Source organism: Protopterus annectens, chromosome 16.part0 (genome assembly GCF_019279795.1).
Source record: "Protopterus annectens isolate FY-2018-M chromosome 16.part0, PAN1.0, whole genome shotgun sequence".
NCBI classification, from domain to species: domain Eukaryota; kingdom Metazoa; phylum Chordata; order Ceratodontiformes; family Protopteridae; genus Protopterus; species Protopterus annectens.
In genome coordinates, this window is record NC_056750.1 from 408,881,290 (window position 1) to 408,901,047 (window position 19,758).

The following is a 19,758-nucleotide window of genomic DNA, read 5'->3' on the forward strand; positions in this document are numbered from 1 at the left end:
CTCTTAGAGATCAGGAGATTGATGTCTGCATGCCCTGGGGCTGCTGTGTTGTGGAGGCAAGACTTTTCATCTTCTGGATTTAGCGGATAAAAAAAAATCGCTACCAAAGTAAGCAGGCAGTAGATTTAAACCTGCCACAGTATAGACTTCATTTGTTTAGATGTTCGTCGTAATGACTGTAACTGCAGTTATGTTTGATATTCATTTTTGGCCTGGTCTCTTTCACAGTAAGACCTCATGGTATGCCCCTGTAGAGAGAGAAAAAAAGTGTTGGAACAGATATCAAGCTTGTCCCAAGGGCAAGCACTAGACACTGAGTGAATCTGGAAGATGCTACTTAATCCTCAGGTAGTGCTTCTCTAATTTGCTGTCACCTGTCATGGCAGATATCGCCCTTTGCAAACTACTCTACACTATCCCAGTGATTGAACAGTTAGCACTGCAGTCTCTCCTGTAATTCCTTGTTCAGAGACAGGCTGCTGCTTTTGGATAAGGTGATTGAAATAAAACCTCAGACCAGAATGTTTTCAGTCAGAAGCTGTTTCCCAACTGTGGACATTAGTAATCAGTCATCTGATGTAGGATGTGTTTGGATGTTCATTGCATTGATCTCTGCTGCTGTATGGGTTATATCCTGCCAACGATACTTACAGCCAGCTTCCAAAGCTTCAGGGCACATTCTACAAACCCAAAATGTCAAGCAGCTTGAGCTGAGGTGCCTAACACACGTCTGAGTGCAAAGCCCTTCACAACTTTACTGCTGCTGAAGGTATGCTCCTCTTTAGCTTGAGACAGTCTGCTTGTGCTTTCCTTTTCTGAGCAGATAAGATGTTATGTGATCCTATCTCGCCTACATTCTGTGATGGGTTCGGAGCCGATCCCTCGGCTCCGACTCGGCACGCTTATGCTATAGAGCGAGGCCTCTTATTGGCTGAGCTATCTTTATCCCAGGATGCACCACCACTAATCCCCCAGATCTCGTTTGCCGCTTACAGAGCTTTAGACGTGGTCTCAACTTGGCTGGGCTAAGTACTATTTATTTAGGCTTTTTCCTGTCAGTATTTTGCTTCATTTAAATCCAAAAGCTGTTTTAACGGCTATTCTTTGTATACGAGTGTTTTTGATAATTTTAGTTGAGGTTTTCGTGTTATTTCCTGTCAGGGAAGGTTCCCGTTTAAGTTAGAGGGGCCTTCCCCTGTGGTCTCTACTACCTTAGTGGTTGTGTGTGGGTCAAGTACCCGTTTAAGTTAGAGGGTCTTGACCCTCTTTATCTCTTTTTTCTTTGGACAGTTTGTCTTGTTAAAAAAAAAAAAAAAAAAAAAAAAAAAGCTTTAGTTCAAAATTTAACACTAAACTAGTGATATATTTTTTCTTGTGTGTCAAACCTTTTTTCTAGTTGTGATTAACTGTGTTTTGGCTTGGTTATGTCGAAAGAACACAAACCCTCCGGGTTTAAGAAATGCACGAGGTGTGGCTTTAAAATGTCCATAACGGACGACCACTCCTCGTGCGTCTATTGCCTAGGTGCTAAACATCTGCAAGAGTCGTGCAGTGTATGCCATGCTTTCTCTTCTAGAGTCCTCCAGGAGAGGAAAAACAAATTGATCCTCAAAGGATTAATCAAGCCTTCCTTCGAGGAGGCTTTATCTTCCTCTCCGTCTCCTTCTAAAAAGAGGAAAGCGTCGGCTCCGACCAGTCAGTCGGAACCGACCGCTAAAAAAACTAAGCAGACTTCTCCATCGGCTCCATGGACTTTGGAGCCGAGGTCGGAACGGTCTGCCTCGATGCCTCCAGCCTCGACCCCTCTGGTTTCGGAGCCGAGGTCTGGGGCATCGAGAGGCGGGTCACCCTCATCGGCTCCACTGATATTGGAGGCGATAAGGGTTATCGGCTCAGACTCTTCCCCCTCGGAGCTGAAGTCCTTATCGGCACCGAGGGAAATTTCTTTGAAACCTTCCTCGGAGCCGATAATTGTTGAGTCGTTTCGGAGCCGGTCCCCGAGCCCTTCGGAGCCGATGGAGAAATCGGTTCGGGCCCGATCGGTATCCTCGAGATCATCCAAGATGTCTGATTCGGACATCGACAGGGTGCTCCTTCGACTCTTCCAGTCTCCGGTGTTCCAAAAGCTGGTTTCGGCTCCAGCCCATTTGGCTTCGGAGCCGATGGTCCACTCCCCTACTGTGATTCCTCCTCCAACAGCTTCGGCATCGTTGGAGCCGGTGCTGGTGGAACCTGTGGAGGTGTTAGGGTCGGGACCGACCCTTGCTCCAACTCCGGCTCTTGGGTCGGAGTTCAGTACACGGACTTCTTCCTTCGGCCCTGGGGGGGAGACTACGGGATTGATGCTTTCGGTCCCAAGTCTCCCTCTTGGTGCGTCGGCGGCGGGAGTACCGTCCACTGTCGTGGCCACGGAGGTGGGACCCTCCCAGGATTCTGGTGGTCCCGCCTTCAGGGCTATGAGGAGTGCGTTAGCCAAATCTTCCTTGGCTACCTCCACAGTTTCCCCAGCTCCTTCCCTACATTTGGAGACTGGGTCGTTGGCAGTCCCCCTGTCCTTAGACAGCGGAGCCCCTGGGCCTCAGGTTACCCCCGCTGGGGTTTCTCCCCCTCCTGGAGGTCCTTCTGAAGCCTCTTCGGAAGAACCTCCCAGGAAGAGATCGTGCAAGAGGAAGCACGTTGACTCCCCTGATGAGTTTCTGACATCTGACACTGATCTCGATGATGCAGAGGGGTCCCCCAAGTCGTCCTCGGATGATGTCTCCTTTGCAGACATCCTGGAAGCCCTAAAACAACGAGGCGGCTGGCAGTCCAAACCTCCCTCTGCTGATGAGTCGGTGTTCCTGAAGGCCGTCGGGGCTCAGCCCTCCGCCTCCTGGGTGTCTCCGCCCTTCGAGCTCTTGTATTTGATCTGTCGAAGGGCGTGGGAACACCCAGACTCTGTGGAACCGGTGCCCGCTCGTCCGAACAAGTTTCTCTCTGCGCCCCCGGATAGAGAGCTCCTTACTAAAGGTGTGGCTGTAGATGCTATGGTGGTGGCATCTGCTACCCAGCAAGATGTAGCAGAGGCTTCTACGTCCGTCCATCCTCCTAATAAGGAGTCTAGGAGCATGGATCGGTACGGAAAGCGCACCCTTAGTTCAGCGGCCTTTACACTGAGGTCCTTGAACTACCTGACGCACTTTACGAGATTTCAGAGGGATCTGATTAAGGAGCTATCCGATACCCTCTTGGGTAACCTGCCTGAGGAGCTGGCCCAGACGGTTGGCTCTCAGCTGGCTACAATGCCGTCCATTTCGAACTTGTCCATGAGGCTCATTTCGTATGCGGCCGAAGGCGAGTAGAGCGGCGGTACAGGCATTGCTCTACAGAGACAAGCCTGGCTCCGCCTGTGTCATTTCGCGGAGGCCTTTAAGTCTTCATTTGCCGACGCCCCCTTTGATGGATCCTCCCTGTTTGGACCCAAGGCAAAGACACACTAACCCGCTGTGAACAGGAAGGTAAGACTCTGACTGTCAGGGCACGATTTTCCACTCCCTTTCGGCCTTATCCCAAGGCTAAAAGAGGAGGGAAAATGTGGTTCCGTAGATCTCAGAAGCCTTACCCCTCTCAGCAGGAAGGTTCCCTCCAGAGGCAGAGGAGGGGAAATTCATCTGGAAGACGCCGTCCCAGAGGCGGCAGAGGCCCTCGCAACACTGGAGACCGCGAGTCCTTTCGTGGCTCTTCAGCCTTTCATAGTCCCTGAGGGATTGCCCGGCTGTGCTGCTCCGAGCCAGTCGGGGTCGTCGAAGCACCTGAAGGCCTGGGAAGGTATCACTCAGGACCGATGGGTGCTTCGGATTATCGCCGGAGGTTACTCCATCCCATTCTCTCACCCCTCCCCTCAGTCCAAAAAAATCCCGGACCCGCCACCCAGTCAACGGGATACCGCAGCCTCAGAAATTTCAAAGCTGCTGCAAAAAGGAGTCATCCAACCGGTCCCCGCAGACCAGATCGGCTTAGGGACTTACTCAAGATTCTTTTTGGTGCCAAAAAAGACCGGGGACTTGAGGGCCATTTTGGACCTCAGCATCCTAAACCGTTCAGTCAGAAAGTCCAAGTTCCGAATGGTCACTCTACAAACCATTCTCCCATTGCTGGAGAAAGGTATTTGGATGTGCTCCATAGATCTCAAGGACGCGTATTATCATATCATGATACAAGAAGCGTCTAGGAGACATCTGCGCTTCAGCCTAGGAGGCAGTCATTTTCAGTTCCGTGCGCTGCCCTTTGGTCTCACCACAGCCCCCAGGGTGTTCACCAAGTGCTTGGCAGTAGTGACTGCTCACCTAAGAAGTCTAGGATTCCAGGTGTTTCCGTATCTAGACGACTGGCTCCTAACGGCCACCTCCAAGCATCTACTTTTGCGGAGCCTACAAGACACCATATCACTGGGCAATTCCCTTGGAATCACCTTCAATTGGCCAAAGTCTGTGTTGCGGCCATCTCAACGAATAAGATTCATAGGGGTAGAGATAGACTCAAACCAAATGCGGGTCTATCTACCTACAGACCGAATTCAAACCATACAAAATCAAGTTCGAGCCTTACTTCCCAGGTCCAAAGCCCCAGCCAGAATGGTCCTGCAGCTATTGGGATCCATGTCCGCCACGGTTCTACTAGTCCTCTTGGCAAGGTTGCACATGAGGATTCTCCAGTGGCTCCTCTCAGCTCAGTGGTCCTTCCAGGAACTCCCCCTCAACCACCTTGTATGGATCACGGAATCTTGCAGACGGGACCTTCGCTGGTGGCTAGTGCCCTCCAACTTGGATCAGGGACGACCATTTGTTCTACCTCCTCCGGCGGCCACTTTGACCACGGACGCCTCCCAGACGGGGTGGGTGGGGGCATTCCCTGGGCAGGTCAGTCCAAGGCAAATGGCGTCCGGAAGAGATTTTGCTTCATATCAACATCTTGGAAATGAGAGCAGTACTTCTGTCCCTTCAAGCCCTCCACGATCATCTCCCTCAAGGCGTGATTGCTGTTCACTCAGACAACATGTCAGTTGTGTGGTACCTGAACAAACAGGGAGGGACCAGATCATATCCTCTTTGCAGAGGGGCCATGAGGGTTTGGGAATGGGCAGTCTCCACCAAACGCTTCCTAGTGGCTACTCACATACCGGGCAAGTCCAATGTGATAGCCGACAGATTGAGCAGGACCATTCTCTCTCCTCACGAATGGTCTCTGAATATGACAGTTGCAAGTCAGATTTTCAATGAATGGGGAGTTCCGTGTTGCGATCTCTTCGCATCTCCTCTGAATGCAAAGTGCAAAGAGTTCTTCTCTCTAACCCCGGCTCCGGGGAAGAGCCCCATGGACGCATTAGTCCATCCTTGGCCCACCGGCTTGCTGTATGCCTTCCCTCCAGTTCCTCTCCTTCCCAGAGTGATTCAAAAGGCATCTCTCTTGGGGAGCAAAATGATCTTAATTGCTCCTTACTGGCCTCGTCAAGTGTGGTTCCCCTATCTTCGGAGACATGCTCTGGTAGGTCCATGGTTCCTGGATCAGATCCCAGACCTACTTGTTCACCAGTCGGGACTATTCCACCAGTCCCTACACACCTTAAAATTGACGGCTTGGCTCCTCCTCTTCCGACGATAGTCAGGAGTCATACATTGGATCCAGATGTTGTACACATAATATCTTCGGCCCATAAGTCGACTACTAAGAAACTGTATTCTAGCAAGTGGAAAAGATTTGCTATTTGGGCTCAACTCCGGGGCCTGGACCCCATTTCTATTCCCATACCAGAGGTACTAAAGTTTTTGACTTCACTTTTCGATCAAGACTCTTCAGTTTCTACCATCAAGGTACAATTGGCAGCAATCTCTAACTTTCACGAATCCATGGACCCACCTTTAATGAGCAACAGATTGTGTAAGACCTTCTTGAAAGGTGCTGCTCTATTAAGACCTCCGATTTCTCATCCTGCACCTCCATGGGATCTCGATATAGTGTTACGCGCCTTGACTTCTTACCCCTTTGAACCGGCAGCTACATGTGATATAAAGTTCCTATCATGGAAGACAGCCTTTCTGGTGGCGATTTACTTCTGCCAGAAGAGTTTCAGAGCTTCAAGCTTTGTCGGTAAAACCCCCGTACTTGGTTTTTCACAAAGATAGAGTATCCCTCAGGCCAAATCCTTCCTTTGTCCCTAAAATTTGTTCTAGCTTCAGCTTAGAGCTTCCAGTTTTTTTCCCAAAATACTCTAACAAAGCGGAGTTCATATTCCACACACTAGATGTCCACAGACAGTTAGGTTTTTATTTAGACAGGACCAAACAAACAAGGAAAACAGATCAGTTGTTTGTATCCTTTGCAGATAACAAATTGGGCAGAGCCGTCACAAAGGTCACTATTGCCAAATGGATCAGGGACTGTATTACTCAAGCTTATTTTTATTCTAACAAAGAGCTTACCACCTCTGTCAAGGCTCATTCTACAAGGGCTATGGCTACTTCTATAGCATTTCATTCTAAGCTTGCTATTAGTGACATTTGTGCTGCGGCTACATGGTCTTCCCCGCATACCTTCTTTTCCCACTACAAATTAGATGTGGCATCTAGAGGACGAGCTTCATTTGGTTCCACAGTGCTTAGGAGTGTTTTCCAATGAGCCACCCGGGATTTAGGTGCTAGGGATGCTGTCCCATCAGTACAGAATATAGGCGAGATAGGATCACATAACATCTTTTAGTTATGTACTCACCATAACTTCAGATGTTTGGGATCCATCTCGCCTACATTCCTAATAACCCACCCTCCTTCCCCCATCCTTGGAGATCAGAGGATATCAGAAGGTCCGAATCCTGTTGTTTCATCTTGAAACATCTAACAATGTTATATAAACGAGTTGTGCATGTGTGCATGAATGCGGACAAACAAGATCTGGGGGATTAGTGGTGGTGCATCCTGGGATAAAGATAGCTCAGCCAATAAGAGGCCTCGCTCTATAGCATAAGCGTGCCAAGTCGGAGCCGAGGGATCGGTTCCGAACCCATCAGTACAGAATGTAGGCGAGATGGATCCCAAACATCTGACGTCATGGGTGAGTACATAACTAAAAGTTCCTTTTGGTGGATAAAAGCCTTCCATTTTCTTAATTTTGTTGATTTATTGCTTTCCTCTTTAGGAAAGTTATTTTAGAAGTGTTTTGTTTTAACTGTCTGTCTCAAGATTGCAACATACTTTTAAACACAGCAATAGTTTTTTCCTGTCAGTTTGAAAGTAGTGTAAAGTAACTAAAACATTTTCTATGAAGAAATTGTTTATTTTTCTTTGGTCGAACTGGCATAGTGTTTTAAAGTACTTTTTACTGTGTTTGTTTCTATGGAAAATAACTTTTGTGGACTGGTAATGCTTACCGGCGACTGCTGCTTGTCGTCCATGGGAAAGGAACATCATTTTCAAAATGACCATGGAACAGACTACCAACCCCATGGTTGTTGTTCCAGTCGCAAAAAGAAAAGATTAAGCAAACAACCTTTGCCAGCACAGGAGGCAAGCAGGTGACTATTTGTTGTAACTCAGACCACTCCTCTTTTACCGTAGATTCCTTTGATGTAACACCTACAGCTGCTGTGAACCTGGTATTAGCCACATCCTCTGCGGCTGTTGAAGTCCCCTCTGATGGTAAGAGAGAGCCACTCTTGTTGATCCTGGGAGGGGGAACAGGGAAGGTTTCCATGTTGCTCACAATGCTGTACCCATTCCTGAGGAAGCAGCTACAAGCAGTTACTGCCATTAGTAACACCATTGGCCCCATTTTTCCTGTCAAAAAGAAGCAGAAAACCAAGCACGTGTCTGCTCCTTCTCAAATTTCTTTGGATAGGAGTAGTTTACTTAGTCTGACTCAAGATTTAGTGCAGGCTGGTGATCCTTCGTATAAAGTAGTTTCTGGTAAAAGAAAGAAGAATTCCTATTTTTTTGAAGAAATTCAGGATTCTGTGTCTTAACAGGAAGATGCAGGGATGGATACATTTTTTCCCTCAGATTTCTGATTGAGGCTCACAGAAGAGCTTAGTTTTTGAGTCTGCCTGTGGGGGTTCTCTTTCTCTGAAACTGTTACTAGAAGGTGTACGTGTTTTCAATGAGAGAACACTGAGGTTTTTCAGTCCCTCAGAAAATACTGAGCAGTTACTGAAGGATTTTCCAGAATCTACACGCATATAACGCCTTTTCTGTCTGCTTTAGAGGATGTGTGTATTATTGTCTGCAGTTTTCCAGATAAACAGCCAGCTGCCCCTAAAATGGCAGGTAGGAGATATAAGGTTCCTCAGCGTTTGAAAGTTGTATACACTACTCCCAAACCTGTCTTAGCAGCTGTAGCTTTTGTCTATCCCACTACTGCTAAGCACTTTAATTCCAGTCCTACTCTTTCTGATAAGGATGAGGAATTACTGATATATAGGAGGGAAAAGTGTATACTTCTGCACCTTTGTATTGTTAGAATTTTGAATTGTCAGGGTTGTATGTTTTGAGAAATTGTAAAAGTATGCAGAATGTTTTATCTGCATTCTCTTCTTGAGGAAAAATCTGTGTTAACTTGTTTCTTCTATTGCACAAGTCGCTACTCCTTATTTGCAGTGTGTGTGTGTGTGTGTGTGTGTGTGTGTGTGTGTGTGTGTGTGTGTGTGTGTGTGTGTGTATGTATGACCGTTGATCCTTCTTCCAGGGCTATGGCCACTGGTACTGTTTTAAAGAGATTTGCATGGCTGTATTCTTAGAACATTCCAGAAGAAGTTAAAAATTAAGATTTTAAATTCTCCCTTGGGCAGAGATTGTGTTTTTCTTCTCTTCTGCAGAGGTGATTGAAAAGTGCGATGAAAAAGCAAGTTGATCCAGGGAATCTCAAAGATTTTTCATCTCTCATTTTCCAAAATTTCCAAGGGATTTTCTTTCTCCTGTTACATTTTTGGCAGAAAACAGAATAAATAGTCTCAACAGAATTCATGTGAACAGATGTTTAAGAAGAAATGTCATGGGAGTTCCAAAAGTCTTGAACCTCCCAAACCAAGGATAGTCCAACATGTCTAGACTCTTCAAGAGACCTTGTGACCGAGTACCACCCTGGCCCCATTTTTCTTTTAGAAAGTCTTGATCTCCATTTTTCGCTTTGGCAAATGATTGCTTCAGGCAAATGGATTCCAAAATTCATTCTTAAAGATTGCAGATAGCAGTGGGAGGAAATTCTTCCTTTCCAGGGGTTCATTCCTCATCCCCCATATTAGACTCTCTTGTTTCCACCTTTTCTTCATCACATGCTGTCCCAAGGACTGATAGAAGCTTTTCCTTCTCCCCAAGTGGGGAAAGGTTTTTATTCAAGGATGTTCCTAGTGCCAAAGAAAGAAAATGCTTGGAGACCAGTTCTGGATCTTTCTTTCATGGACCTGTTTGTGATAGTGCCTTAATCCAGAATAAGTCACTTCACAACCTGTTACTCCTCTCTCTTTCATGTTTCCTTGCAACACTAGACTTAAGATGCTTACCACATCCATATTCATCCAGACTTCAGACTTTCTTAAGGTTTTGTATACCATCTGTTCTTTACCTTAACCCTTGGACCAAGGGTTTTACCTTAACTGCACCAAGAGTGTTCACAAAGTGTCTAGTTTCAGTTAATAGCTCATTACAGGCTACAGGGTGTCTATATTTTTTCATATTTGGATGACTTGCTTATCTTTGCCGAATTTTTTTCAAACTGTCAGGAATCACTTTCTTGGGTGAGAGATATGTTACACAAGCTGGGATTCCAAGAGAACAGTTAAGTCTTTCTTGACTCCCTCATACAGAATTGTGTTCCTGGGATGTCAGCTAGACACCTTAGTTCAAAGAGCTTTTTCTTCCACAGGAAAAAAAAATAGATCCTTATAACATGTTTTCACTCAGACTTTGGTGACTCAAAGGAAAACCTTAGGATTTTGGGTCAAGTATCAGCACTCCTTATTTTTTTGAAATCCCAGTGCTGGGGTTTGTCAGAAGAGAAGTGTTTTGGTGGGGACAGCAGAATATCTTAAATCCAGGTCTCCCCTTCTCCCTCCCTGCTCCAAAGCAGTTAGTCTCCATGGATGCTTCAGACTTTGCTTGGGGAGCGTTTTCAGGTGGGACAAAAATGCAGGGTGTGGGACACCAAGGACAGATGCAAGCACATAAATGTCCAGTAGATGTTTGTCCTGAGCAAGGCAGTCAACTCCCTGAACCATTGTTGGCCCCTGGGACCTCTTCAAAGTAGTTTCAGACAATACCACAGTCGTGCTACATCAGCAAGTGAGGGGGAACCAGGTCAAACCTCTTTGCAGACTAGCTGTTTTAGTTTGGGATATAGCTTCCCAGCACACTCACTCTGCAGGTATCCTACGTTCTGACAGAGCATAATTGTGTGGCAGACAAACTAAGCAGGATCAGGACACACCCATATGAATGGAAGCAAGGTCATGGTTTCTTCCAAGATTTGATCCCTCTGTGGGGATTTCAAGTAGAACTTTTTGCCTCCTCTTTCAACAAGCAACTGGCAAGATTCTGATGTTCTTCGTGTTTTACTGTTGCAGTCATTACATTTGGGTAATCTGCTGGCAGGTTGCCCTCAGTCGGCCTGAATTCTAAAGTCTTGGGTCCTGCATCGGTTGCTGTCTCTTCTTCCATGACGTCAGGTTGTCAGGGGTATAAGACATGCAGCCGATGCCATTTTCTTTAGTCTTTCTTGCCGCGCGGTGCCCGAAGCAGAAGCATTTTACAAGTGCCGGTCGGCCGACTACTGAAATATTCGAGTTTTTCAGAACCGAAGTCTTCACTAAAGCTAAGTACCCCGTTGGGGAAACTTTTTTCTTGCTCCATACCGATGTCAGAAAAAGTTAATTGTATTACTTGTGGGAAGCAAATACCTCATAAGGATTTCCATTTATACTGTATTCCTTGCCTAGGCCCTGATCACAACGTGCCTGGCTGTCAGTTTTGTGCTAGATTTAACCAACGCACTATTAAGCGTTGGTATATTTTTGCCTCAAAGTATTTTAGAAACAGATTTAACTACCCAGAAATGTCGTCGGATAGCAATCCGACTACTGGAGTACATAAAAAACGCAAAGAAAAGGACAGAGAAAGGCAGTCGAGATCCAAAACTAACGATGAAGCTTCTCCTAAGCTAGTCGCCGGTTCGCCTTTACTCAGTGTGGCTCTTTCACAGCCCCTGATACCCGCTACTTTCGAGTTGCAGGCCTCTACCACCACCCATGTGGATTCCGGCATGCCGCAAGATACTCAAGGTATTGGACCGACGGATGTATCTCCCTCGGATGGGTCTGGAGCCGCTGAGCAGGCACCGGCTTCTGAAGGTGTATTCAGACCTCAACATTTGTATATCAAATCAATGACAGCCGCAAAACCAAAGACAAAAGCAACTTCTAAAACTAAAAAACTGACGCATGAGTCACGTGCACAGGCCTCTATGCCTAAGAAACAGATGATCAAAATGGCTGAAGACCTTATTACCTTGATCAGGAGTACCCATCCCCCTCCAGATAAGAGGCCTAGGCAAGACACTGATTATGAATCTTCAGATCAGGTTTCTGTTTCTTCTGATTCCTCTTCTGATCAGGAATTATCTATACCTCCCTATGAGGATTCAAATGCAGAGGAGTCTATACCATCTGCATCACCTCCTGAGGATTATTCATTTGGAGAAACCTTGCATACTTTGAGGGAGCATTTTCACTGGGAGAGTCGAGATTTCTCAGAATCAAAAAAGAGGCACAGGGATTTCCTTCTCCCTCAGCACAGGCCTTTAGCCAGACCCCCTGTTTTAGACATTGTGGATGATGTGTTTTCGGAGTCAAGCTTGACCCCCGATTCCTTGCCTCCGGCTCCCAGCAAGCCTGACCGATATTGCAGGGTCCCAGATTCACACAAATTCCTATTTAGAAACCCTGCTGCTGATCCTGAAACTATTTCACAGGGTCCAAAGGGAGTTAAGGCCTCAACAGCAAAAAATCCTACCCCCTCTTACAGAGATTCAAGAGCACTGGATAGATGGGGAAAAAAGGTTTATACATCTGCTACCTTGGCAATAAGGGCCTTAAACTGTCAATTTTATATGCTCAAGTATCAACAACATGTTATGGGATTGCTAAAACAGAAATTGATGTTGATTTCTGAATGTTCAGAAAATAAAGAAATGCAGGAATTATTACATGCAGCTGAACAGGTTGGAAAGCATACTTTGCAATGTTGTTTTGATTCCTTAGAGGCCTACTCTGTTTGGAATTAAGGCAGAAGAGGTTTTAAAAAAAATGGAAGACAAAGCTAAGTCTATGCAAACTGTAAAAGACTTCTTACAAGTGCAACCACCAAGATTCAGTAGACACTGGCCTACAAAAACTTGGTCCTTTCCTGTGTCAGACAGAGCTCAAAGGGGCAAATCCAAATACCCTAAGGGTTCCAGATACCAGGCGTAAAATTCATACAGGTCAAAACAATGGGGCGCTTCTACCTCCAAATCTGGAGGAGATAAAGCGCAAACCTACAGAAAACAGTCCCAATGACTTCTTCCTACCTGCACCAAGCACTTATCTTTTGGCAGCACCATTAGGGGGAAAATTAGCACTTTTTGCTCAAAATTGGCAGTTAATAACCCAGGACAAGTGGGTGGTAAACATAGTATCACAGGAAAAAGGACAAGGTTTTTACTCGACTGTTCTTGGTACCCAGAAAGGACAAGGCCTGGCGGCCAATACTGGATTTATCGATTTTGAACACATACCTGGACATTCAAAATGCTGACTTTGCAGCAGCTTCTGCCCATGCTGGGCAAGAATGCTTGGCTGGTGACATTAGACCGAAAAGAGGCATACCTGCATGTCCCAGTAAGACAATTGTGCAGACGATACCTTAGATTCAAGTCTGGCTTAATGCATTACCAATTCTCTGCACTGCTCTTTAGCTTATCTACTGCGCCCAGAGTCTTTACAAAATGCCTGGCACCAGTAATTGCATTTTGTAGACAAAGAAGTATTCAAATATATCCTTACTTGGATGACTGTCTCATTCAAGCAGAGAACAAGGACATTCTTCTTCAACACCTGGCGTTTGTGAAAAGGCTTCTAACATGCCTAGGGTACACAATAAACTAAAAGAAACCACAACTAGTACCCTCTCAAAAGATAACATTCCTGGGTGCAAGCTTGAATACAACTGCCCAGATGGCTTACCTCACGCCAGACAAGCAAAGGCAACTGACTACTTACTTCAAACTGATGGCAACAAAAACCCAGTTATCTGCAAGACAAATTCTGCAGGCTTTTGGCTTCATGGCATCCTGTATCCTACTGATTCCATATGCAAGGCTGCATATGAGGAAACTTCAGAGGTACTTAAAAAGTTTATGGAGTCAACATTGTCACAGTCTAGAAACAATGGTTCCTCTCGTTCCCTGCCTACAACAGGAGTTTCTATGGTGGGCAAAGACATGTCACCAACACTTGGGATGGGCCTTCACTCTACCACCTGCCAGCCAATCTTAACAACAGATTCATCAGGTTATGCCTGGGGGGCCCACATGGCAGGAAGATGCATTCAGGGCTTATGGACCCCAAAACAAATGCATCTACATATCAACCAGAAAGAGATGCTAGCAGTTCAAAATGCCCTGACAGCCTTCAAGGACTTGCTTTATCCAGGACAACTACTGATAAAGACGGGCAACACCACGGTCATGTGGTATATAAACAAGCAGGGGGGCACACACTCATACCCCCTTTGCAGATTAGCCATGACACTGTGGGACACAGCTTTGACTTACCAAATATTTCTTCAAGCTCAATTCCTGCCAGGAAAGCAAAATCCTCTGGCAGACGATTTAAGCAGAAACCTTATAGATCCTCACGAGTGGAAACTAGATCCACAAGTCTTCAGCATGATAACAAAGAAATGGGGGAGCCCAGACGTAGATCTATTTGCCTCTCCTCAGAATTATCAATTGAAAAGATTCTGCACAAGGACTAATCACAGACAAGCATGGAAAGTGGGCGCCCTATCCTTCAGTAAGAAAAACCTATCAGTTTACGCCTTTCATCCTCTGCCTCTTCTTCCCAAGGTCCTCCTAAAAGTCAGACAAGAGAATCCAAAGATGATACTAATTGCCCTGGACTGGTCCCGCCAATACTGGTACCCAATCCTAAGGAACTTGTCTCAATACCCAGCTTGGACCTTACCTCAAAGACCTCAACTACTGTCCCAGCAAAACAATCAGATCCTGCACAATCAACTCCAGACACTGAACCTGGCAGCATGGCTGATCATGTAGTTATACAAGCAACACCTCTTAGTAAAGCTGTGATGGATGTCATTTTGGAAGCCAGAAGGCCCAGTACTAGAAAGTCTTATGCTGATAAATGGAAGAGATTCTGTGCTTGGAATCAACCAATGCAGGACCCAAGACTTTAGAATTCAGGCCGAAGGGCTAACAGCCAGCAGATTACCCAAATGTAATGACTGCAACAGTGAATACACTCTAACATCTACATTTATGGTAAGTGTACACAACTGTTCTTTCCTCGACTCTGTGCAGGAAGGCCTGGAAGACAGGTGGCATTTCTTTGGACAAGAATGTTCCTGATATGCTTTTCAACCCTTTCCACTAATGTCCAGAGAACATGAATTTCCACATCACTGTTGCAGTATTCATCTCTTCATGGTTCTCCAGCCAGGGATAGCCCAATGTTTGGCCAGTATACCACAGCTTTTATTACCTAGGAGAGTTGTACATAAGTGTATGCCCCCATGCAAGTGTAGGGCATAAAGATGACATACATACGCTCTCAATCCAGAACTTTGTTGCCGCTAGTCTGAACTCCATTGTCGTACATCACTTTGAAGACCCATCACCTTGCTGGTTATACTGAGCCTACCCAAGACTTTGGAATTCAGGCCGACTGAGGGCAAACAGCCAGCAGATTACCCAAATGTAATGACTGCAACAGTGAATACACTCTAACATCTACATTTATGGTAAGTGTACATAACTGTACTTTCCTCGACTCTGTGCAGGAAGGCCTGGAAGACAGGTGGCATTTCTTTGGACAAGAATGTTCCTGATATGCTTTTCAACCCTTTCCACTAATGTCCAGAGAGCATGAATTTCCACATCACTGTTGCAGTATTCATCTCTTCATGGTTCTCCAGCCAGGGATAGCCCAATGTTTGGCCAGTATACCACAGCTTTTATTACCTAGGAGAGTTGTACATAAGTGTATGCCCCCATGCAAGTGTAGGGCATAAAGATGACATACATACGCTCTCAATCCAGAACTTTGTTGCCGCTAGTCTGAACTCCATTGTCGTACATCACTTTGAAGACCCATCACCTTGCTGATTATACTGAGCCTACATCATCAAGATAATTACCCTGTTGGGTTCTTTTTTGCTTTTTTTATATTTTTCACTGGATTACATGTCATCCAAGAAAGGGAAATGTCAGTGTGGGAGACAGATTCCCCATAAGGACCACCACGATAGGTGCCGATTTTTCCTAAATACGTCTCATGATGACACTCCACGTTCCATTTGTTAGGCTTTTGTACCCAAGACTTTACATAGCTCTCTTTTTTTCCTTTCCAGTTATCTCGAGAACTAGCATCTCAAACTGTTGGCCCAAAGTACCATGTTAGAAACTGCTCACCCCAAGGGACTGCCACTGATCTTGAAGGCCAAGAAATGTAGACCTGAGCCTGCTGCTGTCCAGCCTCCACTGGATGTCTCTCTTGAGGTGCATGAGAACCCAGAAGATGGTCCAGTATTGCCATTGTTTTCTTCTGCTGCGACCTTCTTGGAGGCTGGCACGGAACCTGCTTCTCACACATCTTCTGAGGCCTTGCAGCCGTCCCCCGCTGACATCGAGGGGGAATCATGGCTGATTATCTCCCAGGGGTGTAAAGGGATTCCTCAGATCCTTGTTAAGGGAGAGGTGCCTGGTACTTTGATCATATCCAGGCAGGAGTCCGAACCACCATATTTTGTTAAGGTGGAAGTTCCTTTGAAGAAAAGACATAAAGCTAAACATGTGGTGTGAACCACCAGGGATTCACAAAGAGAATGTCAGGCCTTCACTCTAGGTTGGTTCAGTGCCTTGATGACATTGAAGTCTCCTCAGGGGGTTTTGGTTCCTGCACGCACAAACAGGCAGGGGACTGCGAGTCCCTTGGATGAGGATTCTGACTCTGATGATGACAGTTTAGCCTATTGCTCTTAGTTGCTTTCTCCTTTAGACTATGGGTTGGAAGAGGAGGAATCTGTCAGTCCTGATTTTTCTTTGGAGGAACTATCGATGTTCTTCGTGTTTCACTGTTGCAGTCATTACATTTGGGTTATCTGCCTACATGCAGCCCTCAGTCAGCCTGATTAACAAAGTTTTGGGTCCTGCATCGGTTGCTGTCCCTTCTTCCATGACGTCAGGTCGTCATGGGTATAAAACATGCAGCCGATGCCATTACATCAGTCTTTCTTGCCATGCGGTGCCCGAAGCAGAAGCAGTTCGCAAGTGCCGGTCGGCCGACTCCTGAAATTTTCGTTTTCGAGTTTCAGAACCGAAGTCTTCAACTAAAGCTAAGTACCTCGTTGGGGAAACTTTTTCTTGCTCCTTACCAATGTCAGTAAAAGTTAATAATTGCATTACTTGTAGAAAGCAAATACCTCATAAAGATTTTAATTCGTACTGTATCCCTTGCCTAGACCCTGACCACGACGTACCTTGCTGTCAGTTTTGCGCTTTATTTAATCAGCGCACTGTCCATCGTCGGTATATTTTCACCATTAAATATTTCGGTTCTCGGTTTAATTATCCAGAAATGTCATCGGTTAGCCATCCGACTACCGGGATTCTGAAGAAACACAAAGATAAAGACAGAGACAGGCCGCCGAGCTCCAAAACTGCCGACAACGCTTCTCCTAAGCCAGTCGCCGGTACTCAGTGAGGCACTTTCGCAACCCCTGATAGCCGCTACTTCTGACTCGCAGGCCTCAACTGAGACCCATTCGGAGTCCGGTATGCCTCGAGATGATTCAACTATGGAACCCGCGGATGTCTCTACCTTGTATGGGTCCGGAGCCGCTGTGGAGGCACCGGCTTCTGAGGGTGTATTCAGGCCTACAGACTTGCATGTTAAACTGACGCCTCCTTCTTCTCTTAAGCCTAAATCTCGAACCATGCCTAAAAAACTGACGCCCACGCCACATGCTCAGGCCTTTATGCCTAAAAAAACAAATGATAAGAATGGTTGAAGATCTAATAACTGTAATCAGGGGTAGCCAACCCCCCAACCCCCCCCCCCCCGTTTCTAAGAGGCCTAGGACTGAAGTGGTTTATGAATCTTCTGACCAGGATTCTGTTTTTTTCTGATTCTACTGATTATCTGGATTTGCCCTTATCTACTTATGCGGATTCTGATGCAGAGGACTCCATTCCTTCTGCTTCCCTCCCAGAGGATTTTTCTTTTGGGGAAACCTTACATACTCTAAGGGAGCATTTCCACTGTTAAAGCCAGGATTTTTCTGATTCAAAAAAGAGGCTTGGGGATTTCTTACTTCTACCTCAGCATAAGCCTTTAGCTATTCCTCCTGTACTAGACATTGTTGATGATGCTTTTTCGGAATCTAGTTTGGCCTCCTGATTCCTTGCCTCCTACTCCCAGAAAACCAGACAGATACTACCGGGTCCCTGTGTCACACAAGTTCCTTTTTAGAAATCCTGTTGCGGATCCAGAGACCATTTCACAGGGGCCCAAGGGCATTAAGGCTTCTACTGCTAAAAATCCTACCCCTTCTGATAGAGTCTCCAGGGCACTGGATAGATGGGGTAAGAAGGTTTACACTTCTACAACTTTGGCCATTAGGGCATTAAACTGCCAGTTTCATATGTTAAAGTGTCAGCAACATGTTATTGGATTGCTTAAACAGAAAATGATGTTGATTCCTGACTCTGTGGAAAATAAAGAATTACAGGATTTAATGCATTCTGCTGAACAAGTTGGAAAACATACTTTGCAATGTGGATGTCCTTCAAGGATGCATCTGTAGTCCTTACAAATGGGTTGTCCTGTCGTCAGGCAGCCCTTCGGTCGGCCGGATTCCAAAGTCTGGGTCCGGCTTCGGCTGGTGTCGCACTTCACCCGACGTCATTGCGGCAGTTTTCGGGTATAAAGGCATCAGCCGACGCCATTTTCCTCAGTCTTTCTTGCCGCATGGCGCCCGAAGCAGAAGCTGTTTGCAAGTGCCGGTCGGTCAGATCCAGAGATAATTCTACCGAATACTACTTCGAAGACTTCTATAAAGCTAAGTACCCCGTTGGGGACTCTTTCTTGCCTCAGCCGATGTCAGAGAAAGTTAATAACCGTTTATCTTGTGGGAAACAAATACCTCATAAAGATTTCCACTCCTATTGTATACATTGTTTAGGCCCAGACCACGACGTAGCAGCTTGTCTAGCCTGTGCTTCTTTTAACCGGCGGACGCTGAGACGTCGCTCGGACTTTGCTGAACAGATTTTCGGCTCCGATTTTGCCTACATTATGCCGTCGGATCCTCCGACTACGCAAATAACTAAAAAACGCAAAGAAAAGGACCGACACTCGCGGTCCGTGGTTTCGGCTGAAACCACGGCCAAGCAATCCGCGAGTGTCTCTGTTTCGGCCGAAACCGAGCAAGCGGTTCTTTCTTCAGCCGACAACTTGCCTTCTACCGAGGCCTCTTCCATTCTGGTAGAAACGGCTTCTGAAATCCAGCCTTCTGTTGCAATTTCACAGGATTTATCTGACACCATTCCACTAGATATTTCTACTCCTGCACGTGGAGCTGCTAGGCCTCCTCCAGCTATGTCTATTAAGGCCTTTGCCAGGGCTAAAGCAGCCAAAACTTCCAAGCCAGTGCCTGCCAAGCCCCCCTCTCACAGGCCCAGCACCAGCTCCCATATGCTTTCTTTGGCACAGGATCTCATCACTTTAATCCGAGGATCCCAGCCCCATCCAGACAGGGCCTCTCTCCCTCCTCCAGAAAAGAGACCTAGAGCAGAGCCCCCTGAGCCAGTAGCCACAGATGATTCTTCTGATGATTCAGAACATTCTGATCCTCCTGAGGCTTCTTATTCTCCTTACGAAGATTCCGATGCTGAGGAGTCCATCCCTTCAGCCTCTCCTCCTGAGGAATTTTCCTTTGGGGAAACCTTGCATGCTATGAGGGAACAATTCCAGTGTCAGGGCCAAGATTTCTCAGACTCAAGAAAAAGGCTTAGGACCTTTCTACACTTACCACAGCATAGGCCTTTAGCTATTCCTCCAGTTCTGTCTGTTGTTGATGATGCATTTAGTGATGCTTGCACTTCTCCTGATACTTTACCTCCGGCTCCTGTTAAACCAGATAGGTACTACAGGGTCCCGGACACTCATCACCACTTATATAAGGCCCCTTTTGCAGATCCAGAGACTATCTCCCAGGGCCCTAAAGCTGTAGCAGCTACTTCTTCTAAAACCCCTCCCTCTGAAAGGGATTCCAGGTCCTTAGAGAGATGGGGTAAAAAAGTTTACACCTCTGCTACTTTGTCAGCTAGAGCTTTGAATTGCCAATTCCATATGATTCAATATCAAGAGTTTATGCTTGACCAGTTGACTAAAAAGCTGTCCTCTGAAGAATCTTTAGATAAAAAGTATGTTCAAGAAATGTTACATAACATTCAGCAGGT

At 46.1% G+C, this 19,758-nt stretch overlaps 1 protein-coding gene across 3 annotated transcripts in view; it reads left to right on the forward strand.

Annotated features, from left to right (window-relative positions):
- Window positions 1-19,758, forward strand: part of RC3H2 (ring finger and CCCH-type domains 2) — a 2,406,224-nt gene that overhangs the window by 793,789 nt on the left and 1,592,677 nt on the right. The gene's annotated exons all lie outside the window — the stretch shown is intronic.